Here is a 25,015-nt window from a genome sequence, read left to right as displayed (position 1 = left end):
AGTAATTTCATTTGAGACCCTGCTTATATAACACAAAGCAGTGAAACTGTGATTCCCTTTTCCATTTAAATAGCCTTCAATATTTATTGCGCGGAGCTCAGCCCCTTAGTCCTGTGGCTCCACATGCAGCACATCAGTCAATAATGGAGCCAGAAGGAGCTTCAGCTTGAGCCCAGCCATAAACTTCCCTGAATTAATTCCTATTTTAATGAGAGAATGGCTTTTAAGACAAAAAGTCCAGTTTTGATTTTGGAATGCTGTCGACAATGGCTCTCGTGGGGTTTGAGGTGACAAATGTATTAAAAATAAAAGGGAAAAAAGGAATTTTCTTCTTTTCCTCTCACAGCAAGTCCTGTTCCTGCCCTCAGGCTGAGTTTCCTCCTAACGATGCCACAATATTCATCTCCCACTGAATGCTCTCCTCCTTAAGACTTCCTGTTTGTTTCAGATGTGAGAAAAATCCCATCAGGCTGCAGTTTGCTGAGTTCCCTGGGTGAGCCCATGGCCTTGGGGACCCTCCCCACCACACGGACACCACAGAGCCCCAAAGTGCTGCAGCACTGACAGGGCAGGGACTCCTGGGCTGCTTGCCCAGAGCAGCTGTGGCTGCCCCTGGATCCCTGGAATGCCCAAGGCCAGGCTGGACACTGGGGCTGGGAGCAGCCTGGGGCAGCGGGAGGGGTCCCTGCCATGGCAGGGCTGGGATGAGCTGCTTGTTAAATTCCCTTCCATCCCAAACCATTCTGGGGTTTCCTCCCAGATCTCCTCTTGTCTGTCTCCACGCTGCCAGGGCTTGGCAGCACTGGGTTGGGTCAGAGCTGGTGCTGCCCTGCCATGGACACGGGGTCACAGGTGGTGCCAGGCGCTCCCTGAACGCCCCCCTGCTCCAGGAGCGCCCTCAGCCCCCGCTCTTGCGCTGGGGCTGTTTAATTGGCTTTGGTAATGACCCTCACCTCTAAATCCGTGATTTGCATGTGCCCAGCTGACTGAGCTGTCCCTTCTTCCCCACAGCTCCCTGCCCTTCGCCACCTGCAGGCCCAAAATCGCCTCAGTGCCACAAAGTCCCCTCAGTGCCCCAAAATCCCCTCAGTGCCCCAAAATCGCCTCAGACCCCAAAATCCCCTCAGTGCCCCAAAATCCCCTCAGTGCCCCCAATCCCAAAATCCACTCAGTGCCCCAAAGTCCCCTCAGTGCCCCAAAATCCCCTCAGTGCCCCAAAGTTCCCTCAGTGCCCCGAAGTCCCCTCAGTGCCCCAAAGTCCCCTCAGTGCCCAGACCCCAAAGTAACATCAGTGGTCCAGGGATTTTGGGGCACTGAGGGAACTTTGGGGTCTGGGACCAAGTCCTTGGGAAGTGCCAACCACGCAATTGTCTTGGCAATTATATTATAAATAAAGTAATGAAGTAGGGCCTATTCCTTTTTTAATGAGATTAGATCAGTGCTGCTTCCATTGCAGAGGAGCTGATTCGGTTCAATTAGCTTTATTCTCAGATGTGGAGCATCCCAACTTCCTTCTTTGCCTTTGTTAAATTAATTTAATTAGAAAACACTATTTTAATGAAACGGGATACTGTAGCTTCCAGAAATGAATTTTCATCCGCAGAGTGCTTGGGAAAAATAGCAATGAAAATAATTTTGATAAGTAACTCTCAGCCTGAATATCTCTATTGTTGCTCGTGCCCCGAGGTTATATTTTTAATTGCATGTAATAAATATAACTTTATTAATTAGGAATTATCTGGAAAGGAAAGAGACTTTTTTTTTTCTGCTTGATGGTGTAGAGAGGCTTAAAATAAAATCCCTGTTCCTTGGGGTAGGTACATTTCATCCACCTTTGTTTTTTTTTTTTTTTTAGGCTGGCAGCAAAATCAAGAATATAAAATCCTGTCTTGTTTGTGGCGGGGTTTTCTGCTAACTGGAGAAGGAGATTTTCAGTCTTTTACTGAAGGAAATCTGGGATGTTTCTTATGGGATTATTTCATGATGCGACTCTCACTGCCAACCAGCCCAGGGTGTCCTTTATCTTTGTTTTTCCCTTGCATCAGGTTTTTACATCTCATTTCTTGCAAAGCCAATGTTAATTTGCTATTCTGAGGGATGTTTGCATGTGCAAAGCACCAGCCTGGGGGGAGTGATGGGATTTGCGATTGAGGACTTGGCTGTAGGATACAAGAAAAAGGGGAAAGTGAGGCAGGGTGGGTTTTTGTCCCTTTATCACTCTAAAATTTAAACGACAAAGGAAAAAACCTACACAGGTTCTAGAGATTTTCACTGGAGAGAATTTTTCTCAGTGCAGGGCCAGAGGATATATTATTTTATATATATTTTTATATATATATATATATATATATATATATATATATATATATATATATGCATGTATTATATATGCATATATTAAGCCTAAGGTGTTTCGAATTTCCCTTCATTTTATACTTAGACTGAGAGAATCTTCCCCCATTCTGGGGCTTCCCATCAGCACCTCCAACACTGGGAACAGACCTGGGGGCTTTTTAAGGAATATCTGAGGATATTTTAAGGAATATCTGAGTGTTTTGGGTGCTGCAGGTCTGGAAGGAGCAGAGCTGGGTGAGTTCTGTCTGCATGGGCCCCTCAGAATTTTCTTATTTCCTATTTTCCTATTATTTTCCTATTATTTTCCTTCCTTCCTTCCTTCCTTCCTTCCTTCCTTCCTTCCTTCCTTCCTTCCTTCCTTCCTTCCTTCCTTCCTTCCTTCCTTCCTTCCTTCCTTCCTTCCTTCCTTCCTTCCTTCCTTCCTTCCTTCCTTCCTTCCTTCCTTCCTTCCTTCCTTCCTTCCTTCCTTCCTTCCTTCCTTCCTTCCTTCCTTCCTTCCTTCCTTCCTTCCTTCCTTCCTTCCTTCCTTCCTTCCTTCCTTCCTTCCTTCCTTCCTTCCTTCCTTCCTTCCTTCCTTCCTTCCTTCCTTCCTTCCTTCCTTCCTTCCTTCCTTCCTTCCTTCCTTCCTTCCTTCCTTCCTTCCTTCCTTCCTTCCTTCCTTCCTTCCTTCCTTCCTTCCTTCCTTCCTTCCTTCCTTCCTTCCTTCCTTCCTCCCTCCCTCCCTCCCTCCCTCCCTCCTCCCTCCCTCCCTCCCTCCCTCCCTCCTTCATATTAATCTCCCATTGAATGCTCTCTTCATAAAAATTGCTGGTTTTTTAGGTTTGACCAAAACCTCATCAGGCTCTGATTTCAGATGTTTTTCTGCCCCATTTGCTCTTTGCAGTGCTGATCAAATACAGAAAGTTCTTTATTTGGGCAGATGAATGCACTGAGGCACGTAACCCCCTTAAAGTGAAAGGAGGAAATGCACAAAGTCCTGGAGAAAATGAGTAATAACCCTTCATTAATGAATTAACATCAGAATAACAGGGCAGCTCCAGCAGGGCAGGCGAGGGTTCCTGGGTGGAGCTGGCCAGGTGGCACCGCTCACCTGGAACCTGTCCCCCTGCCCAGCCAGCACTTGGACTCCATCATCCACGGGGATTTCTTGCTGCTCAGTGTCCAGGGGTGGGGTAATGTATTTGTGGGGAATTTTGGAAGGAATTTGAGGCAGAATTTTGGGATTGGTTGTGATGATGTGGGTGTTTTAAATTTATTTTTTATATAGGTAGGAAGGGTGAGTTTGGTTTGTATTGTTATATTATAGTTCAGAAGGTCACAAGACCTTTAGTTGTAAATTTTTAAGAGGTTAACAAAATACTGCAAATAAGTATATTTATGGTTTTGACTTAATCTTGAAATAATTTGTTTTATGGATTTATATTACAGTGTAAGCTTTTTTAGTTAATTACGTTGTGACACACAAACTTGTAGTATTGTAGTCCAAACTTTCTGTTTACTTTTGTAACTACTTTTATTTTTTCTATATTTTAAACTCTAAAACTTTAAACTTTCTTTTACTTAGTTTAACGTGTCTTTGCTTCAAACTATAAATTTATATTTTTGCTTTTAGCACTTAAGTTTGGAAGCTTTTTCTGAGGCCTCAAATCGAAAAGGCACCGGGGGCGGGTGACTGATGGCACAGCAGCGTTTAGGACGGCCAGAGTCTGGAGTGAGGGCTGGAAATGGAGCAGGGAGAGCTGGAAATGGAGCAGCCGAGTGCCCTGGGCTGAGCCCAGCGTGGGCAGCAGGGAGGGGACCCTGCCCTCACCTGTGCCCAGGTGAGACCCCACCTGCAGAGCTGCCCCAGCCCTGGGGCCCAGCACAGCGAGGAGCTGGAGCTGCTGGAGAGATCCAGAGGAATCCACGGAGCTGCTGCAGGGCTGGGAGAGCTGGGAATGCTCACCTGGAGAGGAGAAGCTCCAGGGAGAGCTCAGAGCCCCTTGCAGGGCCTGGAGGGGCTCCAGGAGAGCTGGAGAGGGACTGGGGACAAGGCATGGAGGGACAGGACACAGGGAATGGCTCCCAGTGCCAGAGGGCAGGGATGGATGGGAGATTGGGAACTGGGAATTGTTCCCCGTGAAGGTGGGGATGCCCTGGCACAGGTGACCTGTGCTTCAGTACTTTGCCTTTTTAGAAATCACTTCAAGCTCTGCACAGGCAGCATGTGAAGGCAGCAAAAAGAGGAAAAGCTCTGACCCTCAATCCCAGGCCAGCAGGATTTTAAGAATCACAGCTCTTCCCCCTCAGGCTGGGCAGGGGCTCACATTTCCGAGCACACTTCAGGAAATTCACGTTTCTTTGTAAACTTCTTAAAAAGGCTTCCTGGGGTTGCTTGAGTTGAACTTTGTGTTGACCAGAAATAGCCAGGTGCTTCAAAGGGCAGCTCCTGCCTTGTTGCAGAACTCCATGAGATCCTTTGTATCCTGTGCCAAGAAAAGGGTTTTGGAAAGGTTTTCTGAGTCAAAGGTAATGATCTCTCAAGGTCTTGGCAAAGGAGCGAGGAATTTATAAGCTGGTGAAAAGACTGAATAGAAATAAACTGATCAAATAATGTATTAAGAAAAGCTCAAGTGAAATGGGGCTGCTTAAATGTTTAAATGCAAAGGGTGTGGAACCAAATAACTCCTAATGTCCCTTCAAGGCCTTGAGGGTCCCTTCCAACCCCAACACTCCAGGATCCTTTGCAGCTGCTCCTGTGTCCCCTTTCCAAGTTCCCTCTCTGTTCCCAGGGCCTGGGGCTCTCCTGGCTCTGCTCTGCCACCTTCCAGGCCTGGCTGGCAGCAGGAGCAAAGAATTCCCTGGAAGCAGAGGCAGGCAGGGGCACTGGAGCCCACCTGTGGCAGTGCTGAGTGCAATCAGAATAATTTATGTTGGACAGGACCTGCAGCACCATCAGGGGCAACCACGCAGTGCTGGGAAGGAGATGCTGCCTCTGCCGTCCCCAGGAATGAAAAGTGCTGGTGCTGGGAGATGCTGCATCGGGATCCATTAATTTTTAATAAAATGGGAAATGAAAAAAAAAAAAAAAAAAAAAAAAGAGAAATCACTTTCCATCTCAGCAGTGAGAGCGCACACAGAGAGGAGACAAATTCCAGGAGCTGGAGCCTGGAAATGCTGATTCCAGCCCTGTGTCATCGTTTGTCCTGGGAGCCTGGGGCTGGGAGCAGCCTGGGACAGGGGGAGGTGTCCCTGGCCAGGGCAGGGGTGGCTCTGGCTGGGATTTGAGGTCATTTCCTATCAGCCGTGATGAGAGAGATGGGGACACCCTGATATTGTCAGAAGAATCCAATTATTGTGGACTACAGTGGTTAAATACTATTTTAGGAAGGGTGGTCATGTTTTACTGCAATGACTGGGTTAATCACCACATAAACAAACTTGTGCATTTTACAGTATCTCTCTCAGAAGTCTTGATGTAATTTTCTTTTCCTTTAAGTCAGCCTGGTTCCATCTTCTTGCAATCTTCAAAGCTGTTTGTCCTTGCCAAGGCGTCCTGATTATCAAATCTCTTCTGCTAACCAGCTCCAACGTCCATCACTTGTCTTGTGGGTGCCAATAATTTCCAACCCCAACCACTCCATGATTCAGTGGTTGGGGCATCACCAAACCACTCTGCCTTGCTCCAGCCACTGGTGTCCCACGGCCACATGAACAGGGGGGAAAGCAGAGCTGAGCAAACCAGCAAGAAAAAACAACCAGGTGGTGGCTGTGGCAAGTGGCACCCACCTGGCACCTGCCAACTGAGCCAGGAGAAACTACAGATTTATTTGGTTATTTGTTGATTTTTATATATTTACATATATGCTTATTTACACATGTGTATTATATAACAAATATAAAATATGAATATATTGATAAGCATCTACAAATATAATAGTAAATATAATTGTCTATTTTATAGAAAATATGCATAATTTTAAATTAAATATGAACAATTATGGAGTCCTAAGCCTCCCTCTGCAGCCGCCCGTGCAGTGAACTCTGGCAGAAGGTGGAGGGGAGGAACCTCCCATAGGTGAAACCCTTGAACACCACAGGTTTTTAATAATCCAATGCCTGATCTTCTTAATTAGCTCAGTGTTTTCTATAAATCTTCATTTAATGAGATCAAAGCAGCAGGAAGGAGGCTCTTCCCTGACCCTGTTGTCCCCAGGTGCCCCCGCTGCAGCAGGAAGCTTTCCTGGGAAACTCATCCACTTCTGGCAGGGAAACTTTGGGAACGGAGATGGAGGTGAAGGGAATGAGCCCTGGGAATCAGAAGGGAAGGGATCAAGCTCTGGGAATCCCTGGAGGTGCAGCTGGGATTTGCACACCGGGGACTGGGGCTGTGGGAGGTGACTCTGGGGACCCTGTGCCCCCATTCCATGCCTGTGATGTGGGCATGGGGCAGGCACCACCCAGCTGTGCTACCACAGAAACAAAAAATCCCACGATGGTTTGGGTTGGAAGGACCTGAAATCCCACCCAGTGCCACCCCTGCCATGGCAGGGACACCTCCCACTGTCCCAGGCTGCTCCAGCCCCAGTGTCCAACCTGGCCTTGGGCACTGCCAGGGATCCAGGGGCAGCCACAGCTGCTCTGGCAATTCCAGCTCAGCCAGGAATTCCCAATTCCCAATCTCCCACCCATCCCTGCCCTCTGGCACTGGGAGCCATTCCCTGGCTCCTGTCCCTCCATGGCCTGGGAAAAGCTCAGCCCTAATAAAAGACAGAGGAAGACTTTGCCATCTGCACCCAGATGTGCACGGGGCCACTGGAGCCATCTGCCATTTTTTCAGGCGTGTTTGCACATGAAAAAGAAGGGTGTTTTTTCCCCAATTTATTTCCAGATCTAATAATTCAGAGCTTAAAAACCTGGTCTAGTCCAAATTTTGCATCCCTCAAGTGCTGCACTGCTGGCAGTGACCTGAAATGGCAGAAAAGCAACATCTCAGCCGTGGCTGAACTCAGTGAAATTATACCCAAGCTGCGAGCTGGGACTCCCCTGGGCTGTCTCGGGGTACCCCCTCCCATCAATGTGACCCCCCTGCAGCCCCAGCCCCCAGGCAGGCTGTGTTTGAGCCACCGTGGTCCCATCCTGTCCCTGCTGGGGAGTTCCACCCGGACACTGCAGCCCTGAGTGCCTCCCACCAGCCTGGGAAGGCTCAGGAAGGCTCAGGGACACCATCGGGGCACCGAGCTGGCATTTAGTGCCAACCCGTGCCCTTTAACGAGGGCACACGGCGGGGGAGGCACGGGGCAGCCCTGCAGGGGGGTCCAAATGGCAGGAAATAAACCCCAGGCAGTCCCTGAAGTGTTTTGTTGTCTTGGCAGCTTGAGAGCCCAAGTTGGACAAACAACTGACATCAGCCCGTTTAAAGCATTTAAAGGGCTGCAGGTAATAGCCACTAAACCCCTGCTGAATTGTACTTAAATGCAAAGGACCTTGACATTTGGTGAATTTAATTTAATACCTTTGTGGAGAGAAGCAATTACAGTTACATCATTATGTGCAAGAGCCATGGCTCCATGACTGGAGCCTCACTCTAGCCAAGCGTGAAAGGATTTTATTTGGGAATCCTTGCCTATCCTCAGAGGCTTTTAACCTTCCCTCCCTCCCTGCCTCCCCCAGCCCTGCACCCCTGCTGCAAAACAGGAGAGCTTTTCTCTGGCCCGGGCTGTGCAGAGCAGCAGACAGCAAAGCCCACAGGAGAAGACTTCAAAGCATCTGCTGGTGGTGTGGAGAAAAAAGGAACACTCGGGAAGGGCAGGAATGTTTCTTAATCTCCCTCAGGCAGAGATTTTATCCTGGATTAGAGTCTCAGGGAATGAGTTAGTAACGGAGAGTAGGTTAGATGGGAGACTGGGGAATTCCTGGCTGGGAGCGTGGGGAGGGGCTGGGCTGGAATTCCCGGAGCAGCTGTGGCTGCCCCTGGATCCCTGGCAGTGCCCAGGGCCAGGCTGGACATTGGGTTAATTTGAAGCAGAGGTGAATAAGATAAATTCCCTGTGAGTCCCCCCTCAGCTGCCCAGCCCTGGCACAGCTGCCCAGGGAAGGGGTGGGGTCCCCATCCCTGGGGGGATTTAAATCCCTGTGGATGTGGCACTCGGCAGTGCTGGGGGAAAGGTTGGACTCGAGGGACTTTGAGGGCTTTTCCAACCTAAATAATTCCCTGGTTTGCAGATGTCCCCCCGACATACGTGTTTGCACACGGGGACAGGCAGCCGGGCTCACCCTTTGTCTCCTGAGCTCCTCCAGTCCTGGCAAACAGAATTAATTCCTCCCTCTCCTGCTCGCCGCCCCTCCAGCTCTCACCTGATTTGTTTTCCTCTGTGGCTGCGGTGGTAAAACCATGGAAGAGGAGAAGAACTCCCTCACCTCCAGCAGGGGCTCTTCACACCCCCAAGGAGTGCGAGCAGGGCAGGAGAACAAAGCTGTGCAGGAGCCGGGAGAGGAGAGGGGCTCGGGCCGGTGGGACGGGAGATGGGAAGGGCAGGGGAAGGCAGGGGGCAGTCGGAAGCACCCGGGCAGTGCCAGCAGCAGGAACAAAGGATGCCCAGGATAATGAGGAGCAGGGCTTGTTCTCCTGCTGGAGCTGCACTGCAGCTTGTGGGGTTTTTTTTTTGGCTTGTTAGGGAAAAAGATTAAATACAGCAGTAATCAGAGAATACAGTGGAAGCAATTGTGAGCTGGAAAAATAAGAGAAAAGAAAAAGAGGGGAAGAGATATGATGAGAATAATAACTGAAATAACACAACCAGCTAAGTAGGCAGCAAATTGGGAGATAATTGTATCATTTAAATAAGGATGGCAAGAAAAGTTCAGTAATTGGTGTAAGGGTTCATGTGAGGTTGTTGTGCTCTCTGCAGCCCCGAAAAGAAATCAAATGCTCCCCTGAGGTGGGAAGAGTTTCCAAAGGTCTCCTAAATTTGTGTGTAGGACCATGACCTGCTGCAGCCTTGCGGTTACTAAAACTCCCTCTCCTAATATTTTACTTGCAGTCACTGAATCCCAGAATAGTCTGGGTTGGAAGGGACTTTAAATCCCACCCAGGGCCACCCCTGGATGGACAGGGACACCTCCCACTGTCCCAGGCTGTTCCCAGCCCCAGTGTCCAGCCTGGCCTTGGGCACTGCCAGGGATCCAGGGGCAGCCACAGCTGCTCTGGGCACCCTGTGCCAGGGCCTGCCCACCCTCTCGAGCCATTTCCTTCACTCAGTTCAGTGTTGAAAAGCTCTTTATCACATTTTTCCACAACTCGTAACAATTCTAAGAAAAATCTGCTCTGTCACAAAGTGTGATGGCAGCTCATGCACGTGTGCTGCTCTGCAGGTGTGAATTCATCAGGTCAGGCTTTGTGTGCTCTCCCTACAGAGCCAGGGGTGAAGCTTTGGGGCCGGGGCTCAGGGGGTTTTTTTGGGGCTGAGTACAGAATTGCCTTTTAGGGGATGGCCACTGCAGGGTGGAGGAGCTCACGCTCTGTCCTGCGTGGCTGCCTCATGTTCCAAACTGCACCTTCAGGGTCAGCAGTGCCAGCCTGTCCCCTGGGCTGTGACACAACCCTGCCTGGCTGTCCCCTGGGCTGTGACACAGCCCTGCCTGGCTGTCCCCTCTCCCTCTGCCCAACCCTGCCTCTCCTGCTGCGCTCGTGTCACCCCGCGGTGGCTGTCCCAGCGCCGTGTCCCCGTGTGCACACTCGTGTCACCCCGCGGTGGCTGTCCCAGCGCCGTGTCCCCGTTTGCACACTCGTGTCACCCCGCGGTGGCTGTCCCAGCGCCGTGTCCCCGTGTGCACACTCGTGTCACCCCGCGGTGGCTGTCCCAGCCCCGTGTCCCCGTGTGCACACTCGTGTCACCCCGCGGTGGCTGTCCCAGCGCCGTGTCCCCGTGTGCACACTCGTGTCACCCCGCGGTGGCTGTCCCAGCGCCGTGTCCCCGTGTGCACACTCGTGTCACCCCGCGGTGGCTGTCCCAGCCCCGTGTCCCCGTGTGCACACTCGTGTCACCCCGCGGTGGCTGTCCCAGCCCCGTGTCCCCGTGTGCACACTCGTGTCACCCCGCGGTGGCTGTCCCAGCCCCGTGTCCCCGTGTGCACACTGCTCTCCCGCAGTCTGGATGTCTCCGTGCCCGGGGTGTTCTCACTCCGTTGATCGCGCTCTTTCTCCGCTGTTTCTCCCTGGTTTTGGCAGGCTGCTGACAGCTCCTCAGCGCTGAAGGAGAGCACGACTCGCTAACGACTTGGCTGGTGCAGGACCCACAAATACATTTTTGCCCGGTGTTTTCTCCTCGTGACACCTCAATTCCCGGCTAATGGCTTTGAGATGTGAGGCTTGCCCGAAGGACGTTTTCCTGTGTGTTGTTCAACCTGACAAATCCTCGCGGTCATTAAAGCGTCGAGGATAATGAGAAATGAAATCTCTCTGTCTGGGCTTTCAGACCTGACCTTTTGTTTGTTCTAAATATGTCAAAAACATCAAAAACAGACATGTGATAACATTTCTCTTCAAAAAACACTTAGAGATCTGATGATGTTTTACAAGGACTATTAATAGCCCTGATTGGAGCAGCCCGGGGGAGTGGGAGGTGTCCCTGCCCAGGGGAGGGGTGGAACAAAACGGGCTTTAAGGTCCCTTCCAGCCCAAACCACACGGGGATTCTGTGGCGTTCTCTGGTCAGAGCTGAAGGAAGAACAAGGTGCTCCTCTCTCAGTGCCAGTGAGGAGGGCTGGGCCCTGCAGCAGGGCTGGGCACTTCCCTGGCTGCATCTCCAGCTCGGGAACCCGGACTCAGCAGTGGACACTCATCCATCACCTCCCAGATTTCAGCAGGACAAGAGGAGACAGCCTCAGGCTGGGCCAGGGCAGGCTCAGGGTGGGCAGCAGCAGGAATTTCCCCATGGAAAGGGGGCTCAGGCCTGGGCACTGCCCAGGGAGGTTTGGAGTGCCCATCCCTGCAGGTGTCCCCTGGAGGTGGCACTCAGAGCTCTGGGCTGGGGACAGGGTGGGGATGGGGCACAGCTGGGGCTCCATGGGCTGGGAGGGCTTTTCCAGCCTCAGGGATCCTGGGATTCTGCTCTATTCCATGAGTTCTGTCCTGCAGTGTCACAGGGCAAACAGAGATGTCAGGGAGTCCCTGCACAGCCTGGACTCAGCTCAGCCTTTTGGACCTTACTACTTTTGAGCACAATCTCTCAAAAATCCCAGCGAGGAAGATTTCCTCACGCCAGAGCCTGGATCTGGGCATGGTTACTCTGAGGAAACTCGGGGCCTTGTGTGGGGGGTGCCTTTACACGGCTGCCCTTGGTTTCTGTGCCACCTGATGATCTCAAGCAGCTGGCACAGCAGGTGAGCAGGTGTTGCCACCTTGCAGGCAGTCTCCTGAGGAAAGGCAATGATGCTCAGTGTATCTCTGGTAGCTGAGCCTGGGACAAACAGATTTGCTGGAAAAAAAACCAAGGAAACAGACAGAGAACTGGAATTTTGGAGGGGATTTGCCCAGTGTGAGCCCAGCAGTTATCTGCTGTTTGCCCAGGCAGCTGGCAGGGAGGGTCACACCAGGTGCCACCCTCCCTGCCCAAGGGGGGATTTTGGGGCTGAGCAAGAAGGCCTGCATTAATGCCTGTCCTTACACAGGTACACCCTGCTCCTTGATGGGAAACCTCGCAGTGGAAGCTTAAGGCAGCCTGAAAGGACTCTGGGAGATGAGAGGGAGCAGCACTGAGCTGGGGTTGCTGGCACAGCAGCTCAGCTGGCACCGGAGCTCAGGTTGAGGTACAGCTTACCATGAGCTGGACCTGTTTGTGCCCTGATGGAGATGTGGCTTGACCCAGCACAACCCTTCACAACCCATCTTTCTCTTCCCTTGGTGAGGATTCCACAGATATTTTGTTTAGCAAACTTTTTTTTTTTTTTTTTTTTTTTTTTTTTTTCACAAAATGAGATGATAGAGCCAAGAAAAGGGAGGATGCTCACATTTCCCTATTAGTTCTTTCTATTGTATTAAAGAAAACATTTGGGATCAACAGGTTTGTGTGTCCATATTGGAATGGGGCATTTCTGAAGGGAAAGCCTTGCCAGGCTTCGCACAGGAACCGCCAGTGCTCAAGAACTTTTAGATTATTTAAATTTAAAGTAGGTACATGAAAGTGCAGCCACATTGTCACTGTACAGGTGGGGCAGTCCAGATCCAAACCCTGTTCCTTGTCCCTCCACTCTCCATCCCTGTCCTGGAGCTTCCCTGTGCATCTCCCTGCATTTCCCAAGGTGAGAGCAGCCCCAGTGTTGCAATAAAGCAGCTGAGATTCCATTTTCTTCATGCAGAAAAGCCCAATCTTCATTGTGTGGGTCATATTTTACAGGATTATCAGAAGGCACTGTGTCGGGTCTCAATGACAGACAATACATTCACACTTGGTTCACTGTATTTTGCACATCTATCATACTGAATTTTCAGTTAGCTCACATTTTTTTCCTAGTGATTCTCATGAGACAGATCTTATTGTTTTTACAGGTGCTAGTTGTTTTTCACCCAAGAATAGGTCATTGTGTCAATGAACCTTTCATACCTAAGGGAACTTGCAAATTACTCAGCTGCACTCAGAAGCAGTGACAGGCCATGACAGCTATTAGTTTAACAGAGCAGGCCTAATTTTATGAGGCCTTTCTTTTATAATTCTTCTACCTGTCTACGGCACTCCAGGATTGTCACACCCTTGCCACGTCCATCTGATTTGGGATGGAAATCCTGGCTGCTGGCCCTGAGAGCATGTTGGACTCTGAAATGCAGGGAACTCTCAGAGCTCTGGGCCTGTGAGCCAAAGCTGAGAATTAAACCCAGGGTTTGATCTGAGACCTTGGGAAAGGCTCCCAAACTGAGGTGCTGGAAGGGAGAATGTGGGTTTGCAGTTTAAAGCAGAGACACATTCAGCTAAGGAAAGTTTAGAGTTTTAGAGTTTAAGATATAGAAATAAAAGCAGTTCCAGAGGTAAACAAGGAGTTTAGAATGCAGCACTGTGGGTTTGTGTGCCATAACAGGATTGGCTAAGAAAGCTCCCACTGTAGCATGGGTCCATAAGATGAAATATTTAAGGATTGGGTTAAAAACATAAATATCCTCGTTGGCAGTGTTTTATTGGTCAATAACTCCTTAAAAAGTCTTGTAACTGAGGGTCTTGTGACCTTCTGATCCGTGCAGTGAAGATGTGAGCTGAGCTCACCCCTCCTGCCTGTGTAGAAGATAAAAAAATAAACCCCATCATCAAAAACAGCTCAGAGGTCCTGTCTCGAATTCCTTCCAAAATTCCCCACAAGTGGGGGCATTGAGCAGCATCCCATGTGCCTGCTTTTCCCATGGGGATGAAGGATTGCTGCTGGAGCTGGGTGATGAGGGGCTGCCACCTGCAGCACTCGCAGGAAAGCTCTGAGCTGGATAATCCACACTGGAAAACGTGTTGGTAAAAAAAGAGTTTTTTGGAAGCTTAGCTGAAATCATCCCTGCATCATCAAATGCTCCATCAAACTCAGGGGCAGGAGAACAGGATTCGATATTTCCAAGGGAGGATTGTTTAAAGATCTTTGTTTAAAAATTTGGAGGTGAAGATAAATTATTAGAATATTTCCATTTAAGTGTAGACCAGTCACAATCAGCTTTTTGTCTGGGTTGGGACAGAAAAAATGGGGATGACTGAGGGTTGTAGGAAGAGGAGGTGCAGGCAGGACAGTGTCATGGAATCCCAGAAGCATTTGGGATACAAAGGACCTTAAATCCCACCCAGTGCCACCCCTGCCATGGCAGGGACACCTCCCACTGTCCCAGGTGCTCCAGCCCCAGTGTCCAACCTGGCCTTGGGCACTGCCAGGGATCCAGGGGCAGCCACAGCTGCTCTGGGCACCCTGTGCCAGGGCCTGCCCACCCTCCCAGCCAGGAATTCCTTCCTAAAACCTAATTTAAATCTACCTCCTTCAGCTTGAGGCCATTCCCTTTGTCCTGGCATTCCAGGCCCTTGTCCCAAGCTGCTGTGTCCGTGGGCAATGCCCAGCCCCTCCCTGCTGCGCTCAGTGCACGTGGGGCAGAGCAAAGGGCACCCCCAGGAACACCCCCATCCCCCAGGACCTGCCCTGCAGCATCCCAGCATCCTCCCACTCCCAGGACAGCTTCTGCTGGTGCCCACAGCTCGCAGTGAAGACGGACTGGAGGGTTTTTTTGGACCGCAGCCTCCCCCAGACTGTTCATTGTTGACTGTGCTGCTTCCAAACGGTGACGGGCTTGGATTTAGGGAAACAAGATGGCCCTGACAGATGCAAACGGTGGCTCCTGGCAGCTGGGAGCTGAGCAGCTGAAAGGGAAGGCATTTGCTGGGAGCTGGGAGCCTTGGCAGCAGCTCAGGCTCTAAAAGTCCACTACTGCTGCTGGATGCATGCTTTACAGCATGCACGGGTCATCGAGCTCGTCATGGGAAGAGGAGTGACATTTGGACAGGAGTGGCACCACCACGATGATATGGAATTTGGACAGGAGTGGCACCACCATGATGATGTGGAATTTAGAAAGGAGTGGCACCACCACAGTAATGTGAAATTTGGAAAGCAGTGGCACCACCACGGTGATGTGAAACTTGGAAAGCAGTGGCACCACCACGGTGATGTGGAATTTAGAAAGGAGTGGCACTACCACGGTGATGTGAGATTTGGAAAGCAGTGGCACCACCACAGTGATGTGAGATTTGGAAAGCAGTGACACTACCACGGTGATGTGCCATCCTGATTGCCTCCTCCGGTGTGGGCAGGGGTCTGTGGGCATTGTCACCACCAGGAGCCCACGGGGAGGGGCTGGCCCAGGGTGGGCAGAGTGTGAGGGGCTTGTGCGGGAGCTCAGGGAAGTCTCATGGCTTGAGAAGCAGCTGATGGAAGAACAGATGTGCACGTCCCTTCCTTCTGGAGAGACAATGACAGCTGGGCTGGGAGAGAGGGCTCAAACAAACCCGACGGAGCAGGGATGATCTGTGTGCCTGGAAGGCACTCGGGGCAGCATCTCAAGCAGCAGCCTGTTGTCACTGCTGGTGACAGGCGGCTGGGGCCAGGCAGTGCCCAGTGCCACGCCGGAGCTTTGCAGAGTGTGGGGAGCCCCTGGCAGGTGCCTGGGCCAGCAGCAGGGGCCGTGGCACGCAGGGGACAGCCAGGCTGCTCCAAGGCACATCCAGCCCATGGAACACTTCCAGGGACAGAGCTCTGCCTTTGCTGTTGGGGTAGCAATCCCCTCTTCCTGAGCCAGCCCACTGCTGAAGGGTTTCTCCCTGGTTCTCCTGGGTGTCCCAGACTCTCGGGGTCTGGTGATTGAGGTGACCCTGAGAGTGTAAAAGTCCTCGTTCCCCAACCCTGCAGCCAAAGAAGGAGTCTGAATGTGCAGGGTCGGCTTCTCAAGGGTGTTTATTTTCCCTTCTCTAGAACATTCTCTCTCTGCCCTGCTGAGCTCTGTCCAGCAGCTCGGCCATGGCATTCTGTCTGCCCTCAGGGCAGTGTTCACATTTTATACCAAAAACTCCGTGTGCCGTGGTTACAATAACGTGCCAATGTCTGTCATTGGTGTTGGACAGTGTGTCTGTGCCTGAAACCAACAGAAAAGTGTCACCAGCACAGCGAGACATGGAGGGCAAGGAGCAGGAGAAGAAGGTCAGGACACGCCCAAATCCCTCCATCTTGTCCCCCTGAACCCCATTCTAAAAACCCCAAAATTCCACTTTTCCACCCTGTGTTAATTCAACTACCACACTGCTCAAACCCTTGTGGCTGTAATTCCTCACACAGAGTTGACAGTTTTTCCCACGGGCTAAAATGGAAGCCACAGGTGATTTTGACTTGGTGCCAAGGTCTCTGAGCCCCTGCCAGGGTCTGGAGCCAGCCAGGGCAGCCAGAGGGATGTGCTGGGCTCTGACACCAGGCTCTGGGGTGGTGCTGGGCAGTGCCAGGCTGGGGCCCTGGGGGCTGTGCCAGACCCAGCCCCATCCCTTGACAGGAGCACCATGGAGGGAATTTGCTCCCCCTTCAATTGCCCGAGCAGTGCCAGAATTGTCACCAGTGTGTCCCCTCACCCCCAGGGCTGAGGGTAGCACAGCACAAGGGGGGCTGAGGCAGCAATTTTAGCTGTGGGAGGATCCCCCTGGGAATGAAATCCAGGTTTCTCGTGGTATCACAGAGCCATGTGGGTTGGGGAAAGCCTCCAACCACCCCCCAGCACTGCCACCACGCCCCCATGTCCCCCCGTGCCACATCTGCCAGGCAAGGCTCTGCCTTGGGGGAATCCTTGGGAGATCCCAGTCCCTCGGGATAAAGGAAAACCAGTTACACCAAGGGAAGAGCTGCTGCAGTAAGTACTCCCTACCAGGCTGCCACAGCATGGGGTTTTTATCACAATTAAATTTCAAAAGAAGGACAAAACCTGCACTTGCTCTCGCACATAAAAGGGACAGAGGCTCCATTTCAGTCCTGACCTGTGTGAGCCATTTTTAAACGGGATTTTGTGGTTTGCTGTGAATTTCCAGAACATTTCATAAGCCAAATATCTTCCTGTGAGATGTAGTGAGGAGCTGGGACAGACACAAAGGCACACGCCCCTGTGGGTGGGAGTATCCTACACAACCACCGTGCCCTGGCACTGCTGGCCAGAGAGGACACTCCACCCTTGTGAAAAGGTTCAATCCAGCAGCTGTCTTGAACCTGGGATTTTCAATGGGATTTCTAAAAGCCCCCGAAATCCTGTGCGCTTACTGTGTGCCCACGTGCTGCCAAGCTCCCAAATGCACAAATACCAACCCGCAGCTCTCTGCCTCCTTCGAAGGCACCAACAGCTTTTTATTGAACATCCGAAATGAAATTTTGGCATTAATAAATAATAAAGCCCAGTGATTTTGTGCTTGCCCTGCTTTTCACTGCGAAGCAGCTGCAGTCAGGCCTGGCAGGGGTTTGTGCCGCTGAGGAGGTGCCAGCCCTGAGGAAAGCTCTGAAATGCAGCACCCCCGGGGGCTGCGCTGTGCTAAATGAGGGCAGAGCAGCCCGGGGGAAGGGAATCGCTCTCTGCTGTCCCGCGGGGAAATGGGGGCGTCACATCTCGCCAGCGCTTCAGGAATTACCGCCTTCAGGTCAGGAACAGCAAAACGAGCTGAGACCCCTGTGGAACTGGCCTGTTCACTTCAGTGATGGGGAATTTCCTCTCCTGTGTGTGACCTTCGGGGACTGAGGCCCTGGGAAAGCATCCACAGAGTTTTCCTTGGGGGCACTTAACGGGGGGTTGGGTTAATGACAGGATTTATCACCAATTCCCAGATTGGCTTGGGGTGGAGAGCCATTAAATCCCACCCAGGGCCACCCCTGCCACGGCAGGGACACCTCCCACTGTCCAGGCTGCTCCAGCCCCAGTGTCCAGCCTGACCTTGGGCACTGCCAGGGATCCAGGGGCAGCCACAGCTGCTCTGGCAATTCCAGCCCAGGCTTCCCCACCCTCCAGCCAGGATTATTTCACTTGCTGGGTTCTTTTTCCAGCATGCTGGGGGATCACAGGGGACACTGGGGCACTGCACCAGGGCTCAGCCCAGGCCTGGGGACACATTTCCACTGCCTGAAGGGGCTCCAGGAGAGCTGGAGAGGGACTGGGGACAAGGGATGGAGGGACAGGACACAGGGAATGGCTCCCACTGCCAGAGGGCAGGGATGGGTGGGAGATTGGGAATTGGGAATTCCTGGCTGGGCTGGAATTGCCAGAGCAGCTGTGGCTGTCCCTGGATCCCTGGCAGTGCCCAAGGCCAGGTTGGACACTGGGGCTGGAGCAGCCTGGGACAGTGGGAGGTGTCCCTGCCATGGCAGGGGTGGATGGATGGGATTTAAGTTTTTTGAACCCAAACCATTCTGGAATTCTGTGACTCTGGCACAGGGCAGTGGCCATGGGCAGTGCTGGGGTTGTGGAGGGCTGGCAGCACATTCCCACGGCACAGGGAGAGGCCAGAGCATCAATTAAAACTGCCTGGGAATAAATCAAATGGAAATCAAACCTCTGTGATGGCTGAGTGGTGCCTGCAGTGCCTCTGGCTCAGCCCTCGGGGTTCTCCAGGCTGTGGGGCACTGTCACATCTCCATGACACCAGCAGTGTGCCTGGCATCCTTCAGGGGTTTTTTGTTCCTATTTTTGCCTCTTTCACCTGAGCCCTTGCACTGACCCCAGCTCAGCCAGCTCACACACTGCCCGTTTTCCTCCCTGCTCTGTTTTTATTTATTTGATTTTCCCTTTTCCCCAGGGGGCTGTGCACAATGAGCTGTGGGTGAAAAGCCCCTTCCATAAGGAGCTGATCCAAGACAAAACCTCATTTCCTTCTTTAGGGCCCGTTCTCCCTTTCATAAAATGCCTTTCCAAGCTGCCTCTTGCTGTGTTTGTTTTCTCCCAGTGCCATATGGCTCATGGCTGCTGGAAGGGCTATAAATAATTCAGCAGCAGGAGGTGACACACCAGGGCCTGGCAGTGGCAGAGTCCTGTGAGCAAAATTCACGCTGGAGCACCGTGACAAAGCAGAACAGGGATGGGGAAATGGGAATTTATTGTAAATGCAGGTGAAGCCAGTGGGCAGAAATGCTGATGTCTGACTCAGTTCAGGAGGCTGAATGATTTCTTTATTATATCTATGCTATAACACATTAATATACTATTTAAAGGAGATACTAAAGCTACAAACCTGATTTTCTCACTCCCATCTCTAACTCACTCCCAACTCGTGCCCCTCTCTGAGAGTGCAGCCACAGGTGGGTTGGATTGGCCACCAGCCCAAACAATCCTCACCAGAATCCAACCCAGCAATCACCCCAGGTAAACAATTCTCCAAACACATTCCACATGGGAAAAACAAGGAGCAGGAATAGAAATTGTTTTCTCTTTTTTTCTTCCGTGCTGCTTTATTAAAAAAAAAAAAAAATCCTGAGAGAGAGAAGAATGTGCTGCCACAGGAATTCTTGGGGACGTCACAGCTGGACTCCCGGCGCTGGGGTGGGGATGCTGCTGCGACAGAACGGTTTCATTAATGACTTCATTTAGGACATGGAATGGTTTTGATGGAAGGGACTTAAAGCCCATCCAGTGCCACCCCTGCCATGGGCAGGGGCACCTCCCACCCTCTGCCAGGGAAGAATCTCTTCTGTGCCTCTGAGCTGCATTTCCCCCTTGGTCCCAGCAGCAGCTCTGCCCCGGGCTCTCAGCAGGGATCTCCAGTCATGCCTCAGGGCCAGAGCAGAGTTTGGGACATGCCAGAGGCCCAGCAGCTGGGAGTCTGGACAGGCATGGGCAGCTAGAGCTATTCCAGGGAAAGCTGCTTTTCGGGATTTTAGCTCCCTTCCACTCCCAAACCATTCTGGGATTTCTTGAGAACCTGAACTGCCCCGAACCTGACAATCCCCTGTCCCCAAACCTGACTGCCCTTAAACCTGACAGTCCCCAAACCTGACAGTCCCCAAACCTGACTGTCCCCAAACGTGACTGTCCCCAGAGTGGCAGTGATGAGGAGCTGCTGAGGGCAGGAGGAGAATTGCAGAATGAGGACAGGCTGATTTCCTGTGGGCACCGAGCATTTACTGGGCACCTTGAGAGGTTTGGGCTTCAAAATCCAATTCCAGGCTTGGTTTTCAGAATCCAATGCAGGTTTGGGTTTCAGAATCCAATGCAGGTTTGGGTTTCAGAATCCAGTGCAGGTTTGGGTTTCAGAATCCAGTGCAGGTTTGGGTTTCAATCCAATGCAGGTTTGGGTTTCAATCCAATGCAGGCTTGGGTTTCAATCCAATGCAGGTTTAGGTTTCAGAATCCAGTGCAGGGTTTCCAAACCCCAAGCCAGCCTTGCTGTGGGGTGATTGTGGGGGCCAAAGGCTCCTGTTCCCAGGAGGGAAATGCTGAGCTCTCTTGTGTTCCCTGCTCCTGTTGTGTGAAGCACTGCTGATCCCACACCAATCCCTGGATTTATCGATCTCCGTGGCGGGCCCTGCTGACACTGTCAGTAATTCCACATCCCTGCCCCGCCCTTTCCCCCATTCCCAACACGAAGGGCAAAACCCTTTTAGGATTTCGAGGGGAATTGCCATTCCTGAGCCTTACACATCTGTGATTGCCACCATAATTTTTAAAGCAGGGCCACGTGCAGAGCTGGGACTGCACATCAGTTGTTCTGGTTTTGCTGCCCTTTGTCCCTTGCTTTTGTCACAGAAGGAAATCCTAAAGGTGCCCAGAGGGGCTGCACGTGGTTCTGTGGGGTGTTCTGTGGGGTGTTCTGTGGGGTGTTCTATAGGGTGTTCTGTGGGGTGTTCTGTGGGGTGTTCTGTGGGGTGTTCTGTGGGATGTTCTGTGGGATGGTTCTGTGGGGTGGTTCTGTGGGATGGTTCTGTGGGATGGTTCTGTGGGGTGGTTCTGTGGGATGGTTCTGTGGGGTGGTTCTGTGGGATGGTTCTGTGGGGTGTTCTGTGGGGTGTTCTGTGGGATGTTCTGTGGGATGGTTCTGTGGGGTGGTTCTGTGGGATGGTTCTGTGGGATGGTTCTGTGGGGTGGTTCTGTGGGATGGTTCTGTGGGGTGTTCTGTGGGGTGTTCTGTGGGGTGTTCTGTGGGATGTTCTGTGGGATGGTTCTGTGGGATGGTTCTGTGGGATGTTCTGTGGGATGGTTCTGTGGGGTGGTTCTGTGGGATGGTTCTGTGGGATGGTTCTGTGGGGTGTTCTGTGGGGTGTTCTGTGGGGTGTTCTGTGGGATGTTCTGTGGGATGGTTCTGTGGGGTGGTTCTGTGGGATGGTTCTGTGGGATGGTTCTGTGGGGTGTTCTGTGGGATGGTTCTGTGGGGTGTTCTGTGGGGTTTTCTGTGGGATGTTCTGTGGGGAGTTCTGTGGGGTGTTCTGTGGGATGTTCTGTGGGATGGTTCTGTGCGATGGTTCTGTGGGATGGTTCTGTGGGATGGTTCTGTGGGATGTTCTGTGGGATGTTCTGTGGGATGGTTCTGTGGGATGTTCTGTGGGATGTTCTGTGGGATGGTTCTGTGGGATGGTTCTGTGGGGAGTTCTGTGGGATGTTCTGTGGGATGTTCTGTGGGATGGTTCTGTGGGGAGTTCTGTGGGGTGTTCTGTGGGATGTTCTGTGGGATGGTTCTGTGGGATGGTTCTGTGGGGTGGTTCTGTGGGGTGTTCTGTGGGATGTTCTGTGGGATGGTTCTGTGTTTTTTTTTAGGGAGTTTGGTGTGGGTTGGGTGTTTTTAGAGATCCCAGGGCTGTGCAAACCCCTCCCCTGTGTCTCTGCAGGAACCACCCCTGGGGCAGCCCGGGGGGTGTGGAAGGTGTCCCTGCCTGTGGCAGGGGTGGGGTGGGATGGAAGGGCCCTGCCAGGAGCCCTTCCTGGGGCGGGGAGCAGTTGCCAGGTGGGTTTTGCAGCTCAGCATTTCCCGTTCCTGCAGCAGCAGCACTTTCCTGGCCGGGAGAGGCTCCCTGGGAGCCGTTCCCACAGACAGACCTTGGCTCCCAGCTTGCTCTTCCCAGCTCCAAGGAACCTCATTCTGCTGGAGCAGATTCTGCAAGCCCTATGATTTTCCTTGTCAAAACAATGCCTACGAGTGCGGGATTTTGACATTAGGACTTTCAGGCTAAATTTTGATTGGGTAAATTTAAAAATACTGTCATTTATCAAGCACTTCTCCTCAGCTGTGAAGGCAGTGAGAAATAATGATTGATACAGGGTTGGGAACTTCTCCTTCAATCTTCTCTGGCCTGTCATTAAAAAAAATATTGCAGCTCAGTCCATGGCCTGTGCATTTGTCTTCCATGAAATTTTGCAAGGTCAAAGGATTGTCAACAGAACATCAATATCCACAATGTATTATCCTGTATCTTGAGAACAAGTTCAGAAATAACAAGTTGCTGCCAGCCTGGTAATACCAACTTACATCCGTCATTTATCAGGAGCTGGAATTGATAAAGAAGAAAATCTCTGCTGGGACTGTTGTTTTCTTGTTTTTTTCAGGTTGGTTTGTTGTGTTCTGGGGCTTTCAGCAATTCCTGCCTCAGTACAGCTGCTGCCAGTAGGAGGCTTGGAAATGCAAAGTTTTAATTTATAAATATGGCCAGTTTTGCTTTAGGATGCACTAGGGGGTGTTTTATGGGGCCATTAATTTTTGTCTCCAGTGTGATGTGTTGGTGTATTCAATCCCTGGAGACCCTTTATTCCCTTTATTCATTCCCAGCCCCATGGAACAGCCCTGGAGAGTCTGATGCCAATTAAAACGTGGCCCTTTGTACCTCAGTTAATCTGGGTAATTCTCTTTCAGAAGCAATTGCCTGGAGAGCCCTACACGTGCAGAAGGGTTTGTGCACAGGCTGCAAACCCCCCCTGAAGGGGCTCTGGGGACTGAGCCCTGGTTTGGGTGATTTTGGAAAATCCTGGGATGGTTTGGGTTGGAGGGACCTTAATCCCACCCCTGCCAGGGCAGGGACACCTCCCACTGTCCCAGGTGCTCCAAGCCCCAACGTCCAGCCTGGCCTGGGACAGTCCAAGGATGGGGAAGTGGCAGCAGGGAAAGAATTTCTTCCCAATATCGGATTTAACCTCTGCACTTTTTAAACTTTTAGTTTAATACCATCCCCTGTGGATTTCTCTCGTGGTTCCTAAGGTCAGGGTGACCCCGAGGGATCGAAAAGAGTTTTTGCTTCCCAGCCCATGCAGCCAAAGAAGGAGCCTGGAATGTGTCCAATTGCGTTTTCAAGCTTGTTTATTTCTTCTTATCTAAACATTCTTTCTCTGATCTGCCCAGCTCTGCCTAGCAAGTCCACCATGGCATTCTGACCTTGAGCCTGGGGCAGCTCCCACCTTATACACTCAAAATTACGTGTGGTGTGTTTACGATTTATTACCAATTCCCATCACCCGTGTTAGACTGTGAATCTCTGCCTTAAACCAACAGAAAAGTGTCACCAGCACAGCGAGACATGGAGGGCAAGGAGAAGGAGAAGAAGGTCAGGACACGCCCAAATCCCTCCATCTTGTACCCCTGAATCACATTCTAAAAACCCCAAAATTCCACTTTTCCACCCTGTGTTAACTCAACTACCACACTGCTCAAACCCCTGTGGTTTGTAATTCCTCACACAGAGTTGTCAGTTTTTTCCACGGGCTAAAATGGAAGCCACAGGTGTTTTTGACTTGGTGCCAAGGTCTGTGAGCCCCTGCCAGGGTCTCAGACAGCCAGGGCAGCCAGAGGGGTGTGCTGGACTCCGACAGTCCTTGGGCTTGACTGGACTGGAGGGAGGGGAAAAAGCTCCTTGGGCTCCTTCCTGCTGGGGCTCAGCACCTGCAGCAATCCCCCCTGAGGAGGTTTAATCCCCTTTTTGTGCTCAGGGCACTGCATTCCTGCTGTGGGAAGGGGAGTGCAGAGGATGGGCAGGGCTGCTCCGGAGCCTGCTCAAAGCTTTGTTGTGCAATTGGTCTCAGATTTAGGTTAATTTGTACTTAAATTGCTAAAGGAGACGTGGACTGATCAGTGTTTGGTTGTGGTGTGTGCTCAGCTGAGCTCCTGGAGTGGGAGTGAGGATGGGAAACCTGTCCTTCCCATCTGTGAGTGATCTCAAGGGAAGCACAGGGATCTGGGATCTCTGGGCCTCACAGATTAATTTAAACCAGCATTTCAGCCTGCTTTAAACCTGCACTTTGAGGATAATCTTGTACTTGTACTTTTTTCTTGATCTGATGCCTCCAGTTCCCTGTGTTATTCCTGCTTTTGGCTTGTTTGTCTTCTCCCAGGCAATCCATGGGAAGTGAGCAGGCAGTGCAAAAAAAAACCTTTAAAAATTTTACACCCCCTCTTTCAGGTGACCCAAGGCTGTTTTTTCTTTCAGCACAACTGTAACAGTTTTTTTTTTTTTCCTGTTTTCAAGAGGGACAAAACAAAAGCAGCAGTTTAACCTGTCTCTAAGGTGTGTGCAGGGGAGAGGTACTGAGGTGCAGAACACAAAAACCCTCTGGGAAGGGATCAGAATGATGGCACTGCTGCAGGTGCAGTGCCAGCGTGATAAAAAATGCCAAGTTTGGGTGTCCAGGGAGGCTGGGAATGTGCAGCAGCCCCAGGGGCTTCAGTGGGAGGCTGGGAATGGATCTGGGAGGGAAGGGGCTGGTGCCAGAGGTGTCTGTGGTTCGGGGCAGCAGCAGCCTCAGCCCCTCCTCACGGGCCTGGCTCTCCCACCTGTCTGTGGCTCATCTGGGGCCTTTTGGGGGTCTGTGAAGAAGCCTTTTGGGGGTCTGTGGCTGCCCTGGCTGTCTGAGACCTTGGCAGGGGCTCACAGACCTTGGCACCAAGTCAAAAACACCTGTGGCTTCCATTTTAGCCCGTGGAAAAAGCTGCCAACTCTGTGTGAGAATTACAAGCCACAAAGGTTTGAGCAGTGTGGTAGTTGAGTTAACACAGGGTGGAAAAGTGGAATTTTGGGGTTTTTAGAATGGGGTTCAGGGGTACAAGATGGAGGGATTTGGGCGTGTCCTGACCTTCTTCTCCTTCTCCTTGCCCTCCATGTCTCGCTGTGCTGGTGACACTTTTCTGTTGGTTTAAGGCAGAGATTCTGGGGGCCTTTGGGGGTCTGTGGCTGAGCTGGTTATCCC

This window comes from Vidua chalybeata, chromosome 6 (assembly GCF_026979565.1).
Source record: "Vidua chalybeata isolate OUT-0048 chromosome 6, bVidCha1 merged haplotype, whole genome shotgun sequence".
Lineage (NCBI taxonomy): Eukaryota > Metazoa > Chordata > Aves > Passeriformes > Viduidae > Vidua > Vidua chalybeata.
Note: the sequence above shows the minus strand (reverse complement) of the source record.